At 40.4% G+C, this 15215-nt stretch overlaps 1 protein-coding gene and 1 long non-coding RNA gene across 5 annotated transcripts in view; one reads left to right on the forward strand and one right to left on the reverse strand.

Annotated features, from left to right (window-relative positions):
- LPAR1 (lysophosphatidic acid receptor 1) overlaps positions 1–15215 on the forward strand; it is a 133919-nt gene that overhangs the window by 106829 nt on the left and 11875 nt on the right. The gene's annotated exons all lie outside the window — the stretch shown is intronic.
- Positions 2410–15215, reverse strand: part of LOC115276969 — a 33690-nt gene continuing 20884 nt past the window's right edge. Inside the window, exons 5-6 of one of the 2 annotated variants that reach the window (XR_003902136.1) lie at positions 12227–12336; positions 2410–2462 (exon numbers count right to left, since the gene is read on the reverse strand). This is a non-coding gene — a long non-coding RNA (uncharacterized LOC115276969). The remainder of the gene's footprint in view (positions 2463–12226; positions 12337–15215) is intronic. The other variant, XR_003902137.1, reaches the window with a different exon arrangement.

A 15215-nucleotide genomic window follows, 5' to 3' on the forward strand; every position in this document is an offset into this window, starting at 1 on the left:
TTCAGATATACCTCTATCCCAGAGTGAGGGGGTGCCTAGTCCCAGACTTTTCCCTGAATGACTTTATACTTTTATATACATTTAGGTATCTGGTGTGCAGAATCCCACGTAAATATTGGGGGCTTTTAGGATTGCATCTCAATTTATTTACTCTGTGTGTGTGTGTGTGTGTGTGTGTGTCTGTGTGTCTGTGTGTCTATGTGTTTGAGAAAGTGTACACCCATATGAGTAGGGAAGGGGCAGAAGGAAAGAGGGAGAGAGAGAGAAAATCTTAAGCAGGCTCCATGCCCAGCATGGAGCCCAACACAGATCAATCCCACGACTCTGGAATCATGACCTGAACCTAAACCAAGAGTCGGACGTTCAGCAGATTGAGTCACCCAGGTGCCCCTTATTTACAGTGTTTTTTAGTGTGTTTCTTTTAAATGGTTCCTCTGGCTATGACAGTATACACATGTGACTTAAAATAGTGTACTGATATCAACATTTTACCACTGGAAGTGTGGAAGCCCTACTTTTCTTTAGGTTCTTTTATCTTCCTCACTTTTAAATATCATTGTCTTGAGTATCAGGTGGTGGTATAGTGTTTGTTTCAAATATCTAACATGTTTTATAAAACTCATGAGGATGATTGTTTATTGTAGGTAGCCACATTTCATTCCTTTTATTCTTCTTAATGTGCCAGGATTCCTTCTTTTACCATTTCCTTTCTGTTTGAAAATCTTTTCAGCCATTCTTTAAAACTAGGTTTGCTAGCAACAAATTGTTTTAGTTTTCCTTCATCTGAAGATGATGTCTTTATTTCCCCTTCATCCTAAAGATAGTTTTGCTGGATATAGAATTTGAAGATGACAAGGTATTTATTTCCCCCCAGAAGTCGGAAAATGTGAGACTTCTTCTGGCCGCCATAGCTTTCTATAGGAAATTTGCTCTTATGTGAATTATTGTTTCCTTATGGATAATGTGTCATTTGTCTCTGGATGCTGGCAACATTTTTTTTTTTTTTTTGCTTAATTTCTCAAAATTTAATTATGAAATGTCTTGATGTGTTTCTTTAGGTTTATTATCTTTTAGTTTCATGTAGTTTGGGAAGTTTAAACCATTGATTCTTCTAATATTCTTTTAAATTCACTCTCTTTGTCCTGTTCTTCTGGGACTTGTGATATATATGAATGTTGGACCTTATTGACCCAATCCCTGCCATTGGTTTTATTTTTTGGTCTATTTTCTCTCTGTTGTTCAAATTCACTAAATTCCATTGATTATCAGATTCACTGATGTATGTTCTCTGTCATCTCTATTAAGTTTATTCTTATTATCACATACTTATAACTTTAGTTCAGTCCTTTTTTATAACTTCTAAATTTTGCTGAGATGTTTCTATTTTTCTCATTTGTTCAAAGAATTTGCAGTTGTGTATTGAAGCATTTTTTAATGGCTGCTTTGAAAGCCTTGTCAATAATTCTAACATCTGATGCGTCTCAGTGTTGACATCTGTTGATTCTTTTCTCAATCAAGTAGTGATTTTCCTAGTTTTTGGTGTGATGGGTGATTTTCATTTTATCCTGGACATTTCAGGTACTATATTAGAATATTATATTAGAAGGTTGGGATCCTATGCAAATCTTTACTCTTATCAGGCAGTCATCCTAATTAGGTTTAGCGTGCAGATCCGTCCTAATTTTGTAGGCTGTTGCTTCCAATGACAATTACATTTTCAGAGACTTTGTGGTACTGTTTTGGTTGGCTTGGTTTATCTGGGGTTGTAGGGATCTCACTGGTTCCTGTTTGTTTCACTGGAGGGGATGGAGGAGATTCCTTGGTTAGGGCCTCCCAGTGCCTCTGGGGGGGATGAGGAGAGGAATTCTTTGGCCATTGAAGACAAGCACGTTTCCTGACTCTTGTGTTGTTCCTGTCTCCTCCCTCCCCCCAGACTGCAGGGAAGGAGAGCACTTCCCAGGTGAGGCCTTTTTTGGGGGGGAGTATCTCCTTTGCTGGGGCGGCCTGCTGCCTCTCCTTGTGGGAAGGAACTCTTAGGCCTAGTGAGTAAGGAGAGTGCTCCCCTACCACTTACTGTCAGTGCAGCTCCTGATTCATCCCCTGTCAGTGCTGCTGGCCAGCCTGGTGGTGCTGGGGTGACTCTGAGCCTCTCCGGGCTGCCTTCTGTTGCTAGGTTGGGGGTGTGGAAAATCTGGGCTTGGTTGGTCTTCTCTTGCTAGGTGGGATATTGCAAGACCATTCAATCATAGGGTCTTTATCCAGTGAACCTTGCTTTTTCTGCATTTCAGAGGGGTCTTTTGGGGGATTGCCTTTTCTGTCCCCCCCCCCCCCGCCTCCCCCCCCAGGGTTTTTATTTATACTTAGCTGGGAGCCTCAGGGAGAAAGTAGTCTACACCATCTTGTCTGGACCAGAAATTTTATTAGGGGACTTTGCAGGGTTGGGAGGGACCCCTGAAGACTACCTGTAATAGACAAAAATGAATTGGGTCAGTGGCTTCATTTCAGCAGAAAGTACTCTATTTCTTTATGTTTCTGTCTCTCGTAGTTCCCTGTAAAGGAAACCAGAACACAATCTGTCCTCCCCATCCCCATCCCCCACGTCCACTTCTGTAACCAGGCTGCTGCCATAGGCGTCTATGATTGGAAGTTCTCGTACTTTGGAGAATGTGGAAGAAGAGTTAAATTGAAGCCTCAATTTCGGTTTGCCGCTCTTTGTGGCGGCAAAGTGAGTCAGCAGATGCTCTGTCCTCAGGCCACCACTTCTCCCTCTGCCTTCCTCCTCTTCCCCTCTTGTCGACCTCACCAAGCCTAACTTCCCAAGCTTGGGAGAACTGGCTTTTAAAGACAATTAGTTGCTTCATTTTTGGTGTATAAGAATGCAACTGATTTCTGTACATTGACTTTGTACCCTGCACTATTACTGAATTCATGGATCAGTTCTAGAAGGCTTCTGGTGGAGTCGATTGGGTTTTCCATGTAGAGTATCATGTCATCTGCGAAAAGGGAAAGTTTGACTTCTTCTTTGCTGATTCTGATGCCTTTTATTTCCTTTTGTTGTCTGATTGCTGATGCTAGGACTTCCAACCTTGTACATCAAACTCAAAAAGGAAAAGAAACTTTAAGTGTAAATGCCATCTGCCTTTGTTAGTCACCACTCTTCTCTTTCAGCAACTGATGAGCAGTTACAGGCTTTTATTCTAAAGATCAGTTTATAGGAACAGACTGAAGAAAGTATTTGTTTAAAATTCTTTTGAGGGTACTTTGGCTCAGTTCGTTAAGCATATGACTCTTGATTCCAATTCAGGTCATGATCTCACAGTTTGTGAGTTCAAGCCCCGCATTGGGCTCTGTGTGGACAGTATGGAGCCTGCTTGGTATTCTCTTTCCCTCTCTCTCTGCCTCCCCCCTGCTTATGTTCTCTCTGTCTCTCCCTCTCAAAATAAATAAATAAACTTAAATTAAAAAATAAAAAAGTTTTGAATGATAATTATTTTAGCCACTCACTATTCTGTAACTGAAAATGCCCCAGACCTTGGCACATAAGAGGAAAAAAAAAAAAAAAACAAACCTAAAAAAAACTACAGAAAAGGTCACTGAAAGAGATTTTGAATAAGGGTTCATGTAACCAAATACCTCTTTTCCTTTTAAAAGAAATAAGAAAAATTGAGAGGAATTTAAAGAAGTAGGAAATACAACTGCTATAATTTGAATGTGTCCCTCTCAAATTCATATGTTGAAACCTACTCCTCCCCCACCCCCCAAACGTGGGGTCTTTGGGAGATGCTTGGGTCATGAGGTGGAGCCCCCATGGGTGGCATTAGTGCCCTTACAAATGAGGCCTCGCTGAGCACTCCAGTCTCTTCCGCCGTATGAGGCTACAATGGGAAATTGGCTGTCTGCCTCCTGGAAGAGGTTCTCTCACCAAACCCCGATCATGCTGGCTCCCTGATCTTGGACTTCCAGCTTCTAGAACCATGAGAGATAAATATCTGTTGTTTCTAACCTGCCTAGTTTGCGGTGTTTTGTCATAGCAGCGCAAATGGACTAAGACAGTGACTATATACATGCGCAAATGGAATTCTGAACTTCTAGAAATCATGAAAAGAGTTAGAAGTGAATGATATTTTCTCACTTGGGTGTTAAAAGTGTAATTTTGTACTAGTGATCTCAACGGGTTGGGGAGGCGTGAGACCATGCCTGAGAGCTATAACATCAAAAGTGGAAAAATGTGACAAATTTATATGTGAATGGAGAATGTTGTTTCTAGGGAGGAATGTGTTTGCAGCACAGAGTACAATTACAATTTTGTAGGACTTTAGAGGAAGATTTCATCTTAAATTATTTTAGGTATGAAATTATTTATTGTTTTAAGTTTTCGTTTTCATACTAGAGTCGTGGGGAAAATGGCCCACCAAAAGTATCCATATCTTTCTTCCCGAAACCTGCTAACATCTCCCCCTCACATGGCAAAAGGGACTTTGCAGTTGTGGCTAAGTTAAGGACCTTGAGATGGGGCAGTTACGCTGGATTTTTGGCTTAGAGATGCAAGAAGGGTCCTTGAGCCAAGGAACACAGGTGGCTTCTGAAAGGTGGAAAGGTCAAGGAAATGGGTTTTCCCCTAGAGCTAGCCAGAAAGATATTTAGCCCTGACAATCCTTTGATTTTAGTCCATCTCAGACTTCGGACCTTTAGACCTGTAAGATCATAAATTTGTGTTATTTTGCACCAGTAAGTTTGCCTTAATTTGTCACAGCGACAGTAGAAAACTGATACAAATACCTGGTTACTGTTCAGAATGTTGGTGTTGACCTCATACACCTTTCTGTCTAAAAGCATTATCTAGACTACTGATTTTGCCCCCACTCTCCCCCTGAGGACATTCGACAGTGTCTAGAGATGTTTTATTTTTATGACTGGGGTGGACTCTTAGCATCTAGTGGGCAGAGTCTAGGAGTGCCGCTAAACATCTTACAATATAAAGACCACCCTCCACTTCCCCAAACCCTTCCCAAGACAGCATTATCCAGCCCAAAATGTCATTAGTGCCCAGACTGAGAAATCCTGAACTAGGTTGATTTGCCTACTCAAAGCATGTCGGAAGTTGAGGCCCCTATGCAGCTTGCTCTGAATTAACTGCCTAGTCTAGACCTGCACTGTCCAATCATGGGATATGAGACATGTAGCTATTTAAGTTTAAATACATCGACATCACATAACTTTTAAATAGTTTTTCAGTCATACTTGCCATATTTCAGTGGCTACTATGTTGGATAGCTCTGATACAGAACATTTCTATCACCACAGAAAGTTCTATTGGGCTGCAAGTACTTCTAGACCCTTGCTACCCAAAGAGTTATATGTGGACAAATAAAAGTATCATCACCTGGGAGCTTATTAGAAATATAGACTCCCAGGTTTCACGCCAAGACTTATTAAACTAGAATCCATATTTTAATAAGATTCTTAGATGGTTCATATGCACATTAAAATTTTTTTTAACCTTTATTTATTTTTGAGGGTCAGAGACAGAATGCTAATGGGAGCAGGAAAGAGAGAGGGAGGCACAGAATCTGAAGCAGGCTCCAGGCTCTGAGCTGTCAACACAGAGCCTGACGCAGGGCTCGAACCCATGGACCGTGAGATCCTGACCCGAGCTGAAGGTGGACGCTCAACTGACTGCGCCCCTCATTTGCACATTTAAGTTTGAAAAGCACTGGCCTACGTGACTTTCTCTTGACTTCTTGTTTCCTCTCTCCCTCCTCTGTTGTTCCCCCATGTACCCTTTACCTTTTAGTCCCATAAATGCCTTTCTTTCCAACCTCAGTTTCTAGGCTCTTCCAGCCAGAACTGTCTTATTTCATCTCTACATTCCGCCCCCAAAGATACTTAACACATCTTGCACAAAATAGCTGCTTGGGGGGGGGCACCTGGGTGGCTCAGTCATTAAGCATCCGACTCTTGATCTCAGCTCTGGTCTTGATGTCAGGGTCATGAGTTCAAGCCCCCTGTTGGGCTCCACACTGGGCGTGAAGCCTACTTAAAAAAAAATAGCTGCTTGGTATTATTGTTTCTGGACTGAATTTTGTTGAACTAACTTCTGAACAATCTTAGTGTAGGTTGTTTTCCTTTTAACCAAAAGAATGGCTGTTTTCATCCTTTACTTTATAATTTAATTTGGGCATTTCCTAGAGTTTCAACAAAGAAAAAATACATAACCTTTTCAAATATCTGGGAATTTCATAGTAATTTAAGGTTCCTACTGATTCCGTGATGTGAAAGAGAAAATGCAGCCCAAGTATGCTATATTCAGATTTTTCTCTGTAACAAAATGTACCAGACCTTTTCATGCTTCATAATAATTGCAGACATCTCCAGAATCATTCATTTGTTCTGATGGAATAAGGCATATTGCATTTTAAAAAGTTAACCTAATGTTTTTTAAGTCACCTGAGGGTTATCAGCTTTTTTGGTGTAAATCGAAATCGGTTATTTTATATGACAGTTAGAACTACAAGGAATTATTCTTTCCTTGGACTAATGCAATGAAAACATTCATAGGTTGTTTTGGAGGTAAGGGGACATACAGTGCATGACAGGCTTGGTTTTATGAGTATTGTAGCTAATCGCATAAATAAGAATTAACTTCTATAGAAAAAGGGGGACGTTAAACTTCCAGTTTAATGGAAGACTGTTCAGGCTGTAAGCTTCCTATTTTCTTTTGCGAGTAAGGAAACCGGCTCAGAGGAGAGTGGGGCACAGGACGGAAAGGGCAGCATTGAAGACCTTTCTTCTCGACTTCATCTTTATCTCAGTAATGTGTGCTGTGAACCGTGCCTCGTAATTTAAAAAATTTGTTTAACGTTTATTCCTTTTTGAGACACAGAGAATGTGAGCTGGGGGAGGGGCAGAGAGAGAAGGAGACACAGAATCCGAAGCAGGCTCCAGGCTCTAAGCTGTCAGCATAGAGCCTGACTCGGGGCTCGAACCCATGGACCTTGAGATCATGACCTGATCTGAAGTTGGACATTCAACTGACCGAGCCACCCTGGTGCCTCGTAATTTTAAAAACATTTTAAATCCAGCTTTCTTCGTTTTAAATGTAACGTTCTTTTTATAGCTTCATACTGCCTCTCTCGTGGACTGTTTCTATCTATGGAGAGGCAGGATGACAGAAGCAGTGAGTAAAGAGGGGCAGGGGAACAGCTCTTACTACAATACTAGTACTGGAATGAGCTTTAAACCTCTCTGGGGTTTGTTTTGTTATTTTTGAGAGAGAGAGAGAGAGAGCGAGAGAGCAAGCAAGTGCACGCAGGAAGGGGAGAGGTAGAGAGAGGGTTCTGCGCTGACAGCAGTGCGCCTGATGTAGGGCTTGAACTCATGAATTGTAAGAAGATGACCCCAGGGGAAGTCAAATGCTTAACTGAGCCACCAGGTGCCCCTAAGCCCCTAGTTTTTTTGCACATATCAACCTATGAGAAAGAGTTTTCACTCCCTATGTGGATGAATAAAAGTGCCAAATTATATTAATTCTCTGAGGCCATCATTCAGCAGTTCCACAGCTACTAGACAAAATTAAACATTTCATTAAATTCCTGAAAGCATAACCAGCACTGGAAAAAATTAGTCCAGCACTTTGGATATGGATTGCCGAGAACTGTAAGTAAAATGTCGTTTTAGGACATTATTGACCCTGAGGCTAGGGCTATGGCTTTCCCTGGACTCCTGAGGGGTTGATGTCACCGAAATGATTAAGAGCCAGTAGTCTGTTCAGCTCTTGAAATATATGTGTGGAGGCCAGTGAGAAGGGACTTGAACAAGACTGCAAGTCTAATTAGTAGGATTTCTTGAATCCCTTGTTTCCTCCATCCTTCCTTCAAAAATTCTCTGATTGAAGATTTTATGTAATCTGTATGAAATCATCCCAAAGTTTTCAAATTCAAATTATTATATAGAAATGACAATCCTTGTAAGCATAGTGTGGGTATCTGCTTAGTTAAAAAAAAAAAATAGGTAATTTTCGTGAATATCCAGTTTCTTTCCACATACCCTCAAGTTCCTATCTTTCTAGAATTAATTCTCTGGTTGTCTTTTTTGTTCCACCTCAACGCTTCTCTTCACAGAAAGTTTGATGGAGATGCTCTCAGTTGAGGGTGCCTAGAACATGCAGAAGAAAGCTAAGGACATTCCGTTTTCAAGTGACACGAATGCAGAGCTTTCTCCCTCTATGATCTGTTTGCAGCTCCCGTCCATCTGAGCTCTGCAAATAGACTAAGGGGTTTGAAGGACAGGAGGCCAGGATGCAGGAAAAAATGTTTCCGCCTGATTAAAAAGTTGCATATTCATATACCACTTATTGAACCAACCTGCCAACTTTTGAGCCATCTTTAAAAGTACTATGTATTTGTTAAATGTGCATATGGTACTTGACTCTAGGAGTCTCCAAACTACCGAACTTGCTCTTACTTTACTATTATAATAATAATTCCATCTTATTGGGACCTTCTAGTCCTATAGTAGTCCATCTTATGGACTTACTTATGCAATTCTTGATGATCTTTTGCTTTATTTTTCTTGCCTGTTTAAATATAGGGCAACTTTCCACATTGTACCACAGAACATGATGGGGAAGTTTTAAAAAATCACTTATGTGCAAACTACAAAACTAAATTTCACTTTTATGAGATGCCTTTAAATGTCCCACGCATGGGTTGCCCTGATAACTTCAGTCAGGCATCATAAGAGACACTGCGTAAAAGTGTATTTAAAAGAGCAATTGCACCTCAACCCTTTACATCGTTAAGATCAAAAGACTACCAAAGAGTGGAAGATACGGCAAGTGTCTGAGAAATAAAGGGTTATTAACAGGAAGTGTTCGGTGATATTTATGAAAAATGAGAACCCTAGAAAGTATCAGCAGAGTTTTAAAATCTCAAGTGGTAACAAGACTGATTACAAATTAGTCTTGAGGCTCTTCAGTAGCATCATGTTTCCGGATTCAATTGGGAGAAGCCCCGTTCTCTCTCCAGTGTAAACTGGGAGCAGACATTTTACGAATAACCCTTTGGAGCAAAAGGGACCCTAATGAATTGACAAGCTTATATCTTCCCCAACATTATTCTCCCTGTGAGCCTGATCTGGTTGAGGTCTTTGATTAAGAAATGTCTATGAAGTGAGTGGGTTGATGTGGTGAGAAGAGCAAGAGAAATGTCCGAGGGGTTCAAGGGTCCCCTTCCTAACAAAGCAAACGTAGAGTCCCTCTCGGTTTCATTTGGTTCTGTGCTGTTGCTGCCCTGTTTCTTCAGAAAATTATTTTTTATCTGTTTTTTCCCCCTGTAGCCAAAACTAGCCTGTGATGGAATTCTCTCGGCCCTGGCCCTCTCCCAGTGGCCCAATGGTTTCGGGAGGGTGGGGTTCAATCCCCCACAGAGGCCAGAGTGTCTCCAGTACTGAGCACCACACACTCCTTGCTTATACTGCCTGAAGAGTCCCCACCACCGCCTCCTAAACTGTAACCTGTGACATCCAGAAAGCTGGGACCTGTGTCTGCTCCCTCAACAACTTCCCTCCCTGCCTTATCTGCTTTCCTCAAACAGCTCAGTTGGGCCAGCCCCTGTCATTACAAAGCAAGTCCATCACATCCAGTTCCCCAGCTAGGAAGCTGGCCTCTGCCTTAGGTCTCAATGGGAGGGGAGGGGAGGATGGGATGGAGTGGTCCTTAGCCCTGCCTTTCTTGATTGTGGGCCCACATTAGCAAGTAGCTTGACCCCAGACCCCGGGGAAACTTGGAGCAAGCTGCCCAGAAACTTCCCTTGCTGTGGCTGGGCGGTGGGCAGCTGCCCCTGCATCACAGCTCTGAGCATGCTCAGAGTAGAGCGTCACTTTTTTTTTTTCACTGTGTTCCCAGGCTCTTTCTATAACACTAGAACGGCACGGCAGGCTGAGCGAGCCCGTTAGTGTTCAGCGACTCTTCTCCTCTGTCGGGAGCACAGTAAAAGCAAGGATCATTGAAACTTATTACTATTTTGTCTCTTAGCTCAAATCCTTTTTCAACTTAATGTAGAAAGAGGGCCGGCCCTGAATTTGAGAGGTCATCAGGACATGCTGACGAGTGTCCTCAGAAGTTTCTGAAACAGGAGGACAGTCTGGTGATCACTCTGTGGCGAGGGTGACTTCTAGGCCTGGAGAACCAATAACTGTTCACTTCACATATCTGTATTTCTTGTAGATTTCTTCCTTGGATGTTTCCTGAAGGAGGAGGAACGAGGAAAAGAACGAAGGGAGCCTGTCAGGTGGCCTGTTAGTCTCCGGGGTCGGGGGTCTCCTTCAGTCCTCACAGAGGTGCTGGAGGCGGTTTCCCCATTTGACAAGGAAGTTAGAGTCCAGCAGAACTGAAGGAGTTGTTCGATGTCACGCCGGTAGTCAGGGAAAGAAACGGAGTGTGACCACAGGCCTATCTCTTTCGTCTACTAAAGCGTGAATATTTTGCCCCTCATCGTCCTCCAAATCACATAGTCTGGAAGATGGAAAAAAATTTTATCCCTAAAACACCTCAATCAGTCTTCTTCCCCACAGCTAGCTTCTTGAGTGCCTGTGGGAATAATGCCTGCATATTGTCACCAATTTCCTTAAATATATTCCTTATAAAAACCCTGAAAATTGCAAAAATATTGACATTAAAATTTAAAGTCTACGCCACCACGCCGAGCCTTCAAGGTGTAACTACTGTCAACAGTGTGATGTGTATCTCTCTAGACTTGGTGTAATGTGTGTAGAGTATATATGTGTGTAAGTACCTAGAGCAACTTTATAATGAGTGGTGGGTGGCATAGCTTTACAGATGTGTATTTCACATATCTTCCGATGCAGGTACCACCTGAGCCATGTCTGTCTGTGTGTGATGATTGCTTACTGCCCCGCTTGTTTGTAATATCGATGGGTATTTAAAATTATGATTTTCCTCTGTAGCAGGTATTGCTTCATTGAGCATTGTGTTATTTATTTATTTTTTTAATTGTTTTAATGTTTTTTATTTATTTTTGAGAGAGACAGTGTGAGCAGGGGAGGGTCAAAGAGAGAGAGGGAGACCCAGAATCTGAAGCAGGTTCCAGGCCCTGAGCTAGCTGTTAGCACAGAGCCTGACGCAGGGCCTGAACCCACAAACCGTGAGATCATGACCTGAGCCAAAGCCGGACGCTTAGCCAATGAGCCACCCAGGTGTTCTGAATATCGTGTATTTATAATTTTATATGCTGCTTCAAGTATTGCTGACTGATACATTTTGGAATTGTTAGAAGATCGTTAAATTTAGACATTGCCAAATTGCCCTTCAAAAAGATTGTCAGATGACTTTTCTGTCAACAGTGTGTGGGTGTGCCCATTTATTTATTACTCATCCTGTCATTAGTAAGATTTTAAATCTTCCCGAAACTGCTAGCCATTCTTTTCAAGATAAGAATGTCATATTTAACACTTAGCAGCATTAGTTCTGCAGTCAGAAGGGCTTGCTAACCTTGCATTCCTGGATCAGAAGACTCAACCACCGAGCCACAGACAGTACTGGACAACCGTAGGTCTCACCGGCACGAAGCCTGCACCACCGAGGTTACTGCTGCGTGTTTTGAGCAGGCCTGACATATGCTTCCTGCCAATGGGTGGGAGATAACGATGGTCTGTGCTAGTCTTGGCCAGCCTCTTTCTTAATCTAAATCACTTTCTCCCCTCTCTCCCATCCATCTTCCCCCGCTTTCTCCTTTATTGAAGTATAATTGGCAGTAACAAACTGTCCATACTTTAAAGCATGCAACTTACATATAATTGACAATTTTTGGTGTAGCATTGGTGGGTATGCACATATATATTTATATACATGCATAGTGTGGACCTCTTCACTTTCTCTTCACCAACATGATTATTAACAAAAACTTTATAAAATGTAACAAGTAAATGCCAATAGTCGCTTTTCTCCTGTCCACAGCAAAACTGCCTAAAAGCAATGTCTGTCCTTGCAGTATCCAATTTCTCCTGTCCACTCCTGAATCTACTCCACTCACACTTCCATTCTCAAGACCCACTGAACCGTCAGCAGCAAACTCCTTGGCGCTAAATCATTTATTTCAATTGTTTGAAGGCTTCCTGGCTTGTCCCTCTGCTTCTCTCTCTCTCTCTCCAACATCTATTCTGTTACCAAAGTAGATAAGCTTTACGGTCAACATATATCTGTGATCACCTTCCCGTGTTCAAAGCCATCATTGTCTCTTGTCTGGATTTCTCTGTGTGCCTCCAACTTCTCTCCTTGCTTCCACACTTGCTCTCCCAGTCTCCAAATGCTGTCCCCCTCTAAAAGAGATTTCAGTTATTTAGTTGTCTTCCAATCCTCTCTAGAACCTAAGCTCGATGAGAGGAGAGTTTTTTTTTCCTTTTTGATTCACTGTGGTATCCCCACACCTAGAATAGTCCCTGACACATAGTGCACATATATGTTTAGATGGCTAAAAAATGAAGTTAGTAGACTGCAGCCTTAAGGCCAAGTAATTCAGCTTCTGACAGTTCCCAAGAATCGATTGATTTTTGCTCCTAAAGCTGTTTATATTGTGTAATTAATTAAGAATTACAATATTGATATTTAAAAAGGAGGACAAGAAAATGTTTCTGGGAAACACTAAGGTGTGTATTTTGTTAATATTTAATGAAAGCACGTTGCAAAAAGAAATTGCTTTAGATTGCTGATGAGAGCAACTGTAAGTTTGTAGAAAACCATAAAAAATCTGCAAGATTTTTGTACTCAAACTGCTTTACAAGAATTCTAAAGTTCTGAGTCCCTCTGAAAGAGCCAGTTTGGAAGTAATATGTGATACTGTGTTGGTGTGGCTTTGCGTGGAAGGTGACCCCCAGCTCCAGTGAGCAGACCCCATTCCAATAGAAGGTCTTGGCTCTGCATTAAAGGATTGGCAAATTAATGCAAATTGGTATTTTAAGTTCAAATAAAACATTTAAGCATCATTTTTATAATGTTCTAAACATTTTAAAAATGTATTGATAGCTTCAATTGAGGCTTATTATAGGCATCTGTGTTTGTGTTTGCCCATGCTTTTTTGGTTGCTGTTGTTAAAGCATAGTAGCATATTGTACATATTTTTCTAGATCTTTCTTGCAGTATATCCTGGAGATCATTTGGCATCTGTCAGGATAGAATATCTGAATACATTTAAAAAGTTGAATAGGATTCCACTTAATGAATACAATGTAATTTGTTGAACTTCTCTACGTGTGACTGTCCTCTACCTAGACTATTTATTTCTCTACCTAGATTATTTCTTTTTCTAAAAAATAAACAATACTGAGAAACAACAAGTGTTGGCAAGGATGCGAAGAGAAAGAAACCCCTGTGCACTGCTGGTGGAAATGCAAACTGGTGTAGCCAATGTGGAAAGTTGTATGGAGGTTCCTCAAAAAATTAAAATACAACTACCATATATATAATTCAGTAATTCTCCTACTGGGTATTTACCCAAAGAGTAGGGAAACACTAATTTGAAAAGATATATGCATCCTTAGGGTTATTGCAGCATTATTTACAATCACCAAATTATGGAAGCAGCCCAAATGACCATTGGTTGATGAATGGATAAAGGAAATATTGTGATGAATGGATAAAGGAAATATTGTGTGTGTGTGTGTGTACAGTGGAGTATCATTCAGCCATAAAAGAGAATGAAATCTTGTCATTTGCAACAACATGGATGGATCTACAGGATATAATGTTAAGTGAAATAGTCAGAGAAAGACAAATACCATATGATTTCACTCATATATAGAATTTAAGAAATAAAACAAATGAACAAAAAAAATAAAGACAGACCAAGAAATAGTCTTAACTATAGAAAACAAACTGATGGTTACCAGAAGGGAGGTGGGTAGGTGGTTGAGTGAAATGTGTGGTGGGACTTAGCACACACTCACCACGATGAACACTCAGTAATACATAGAATTATTGAATTATGTAGACCTAATCACTTCTTGGCCTTTGGCCAGGATCAAGTGTACTCTATTGTACACTTGAAACTAATATAACACTGTGTGTTAACTATACTGGAATTGAAATAAAATAATGCAAAGAATTCCTTGTACGTGTACAATTGTATTGTGTGTAACTGTAGGATAAATTCCTAGAAGTGATATTGTTGCAGTTTATTTTGAAGGCTTTAGAACTGATAGATTTTGTTCATGATTTATGTCTTAGAATTTGCTTTGTATTATTTAATCTGTGTTTTGAGAAACCAATATTTTACTCTATACTTGTAGTAAAAATAATTGAAATTTATGTAGAAAGATTTGTTTTTGATTTCAATCTGGAACTCTTTAGTCTAAATACCCACTTCCCAATTGAATAATCGTTTTTTATACCTTTTAAAAAAACTTATAAGTTGTTGACAATGAGAGGGATCTTAGGCACACAACTATCATATTCTAGCAGAACAGACTGTACATCCCTTCTGCCAAGAATCTGTGCTTCGTAAATATCAATCCAAGACATTTAGCAACCGTAGGAGGCAGAGCTGATATTGAAAAGAATGTTTATACCATTTCTGCTGTTCTCTTCATGTCTTTTGATACATATATATATATATATATATATATATATATATATGTATGTAAGCATGTTTTAAAAAACTAATTATTTTTAGGTTGTAAGAATATTTCACAGAATGTTCTGAATTTGCTTTTGGGTTAAATTCCCCCCCCCCCATTTTGTTAGCAAAGAAATGGATTATAAATGAAGTTTTCATTACATTTCTTTGTCCTCAAAGCTGGTCTCTTGAGTAGTACATATCTTGCTGATCCCTGCCAGTAGTTCACGAACTATAAAGAATAGAATCCATAGGATTCTGTCATCAGCTACATTCTGTGAATATTTTCAACCAGATTTTAGTGCTCATTTTTCAGACTTACGTCATTTGGGGAGAATCTTAATTCATAGTTGAAAAATTAAGTATGTTGCAAAACCAGTGATAAACTCCTTGTTTATGTTGCAAAACTAATTATAAATTCCTTGTTTATGGTGAACTTTTGCTGGGGAAAGAGTCTGGGGGGTGGATTTTATTTATCTTTTTAAAGGAATAAATATTATTCAAATCACCTTGGTAACTGCTGGACCACAGTCATGCAATATGTTTAGTATCACTTTCTGAGTTAGTTGATGTTGGTCTGGAGTTGAC

Source organism: Suricata suricatta, chromosome 13, assembly GCF_006229205.1.
Source record: "Suricata suricatta isolate VVHF042 chromosome 13, meerkat_22Aug2017_6uvM2_HiC, whole genome shotgun sequence".
NCBI classification, from domain to species: Eukaryota; Metazoa; Chordata; class Mammalia; order Carnivora; family Herpestidae; genus Suricata; species Suricata suricatta.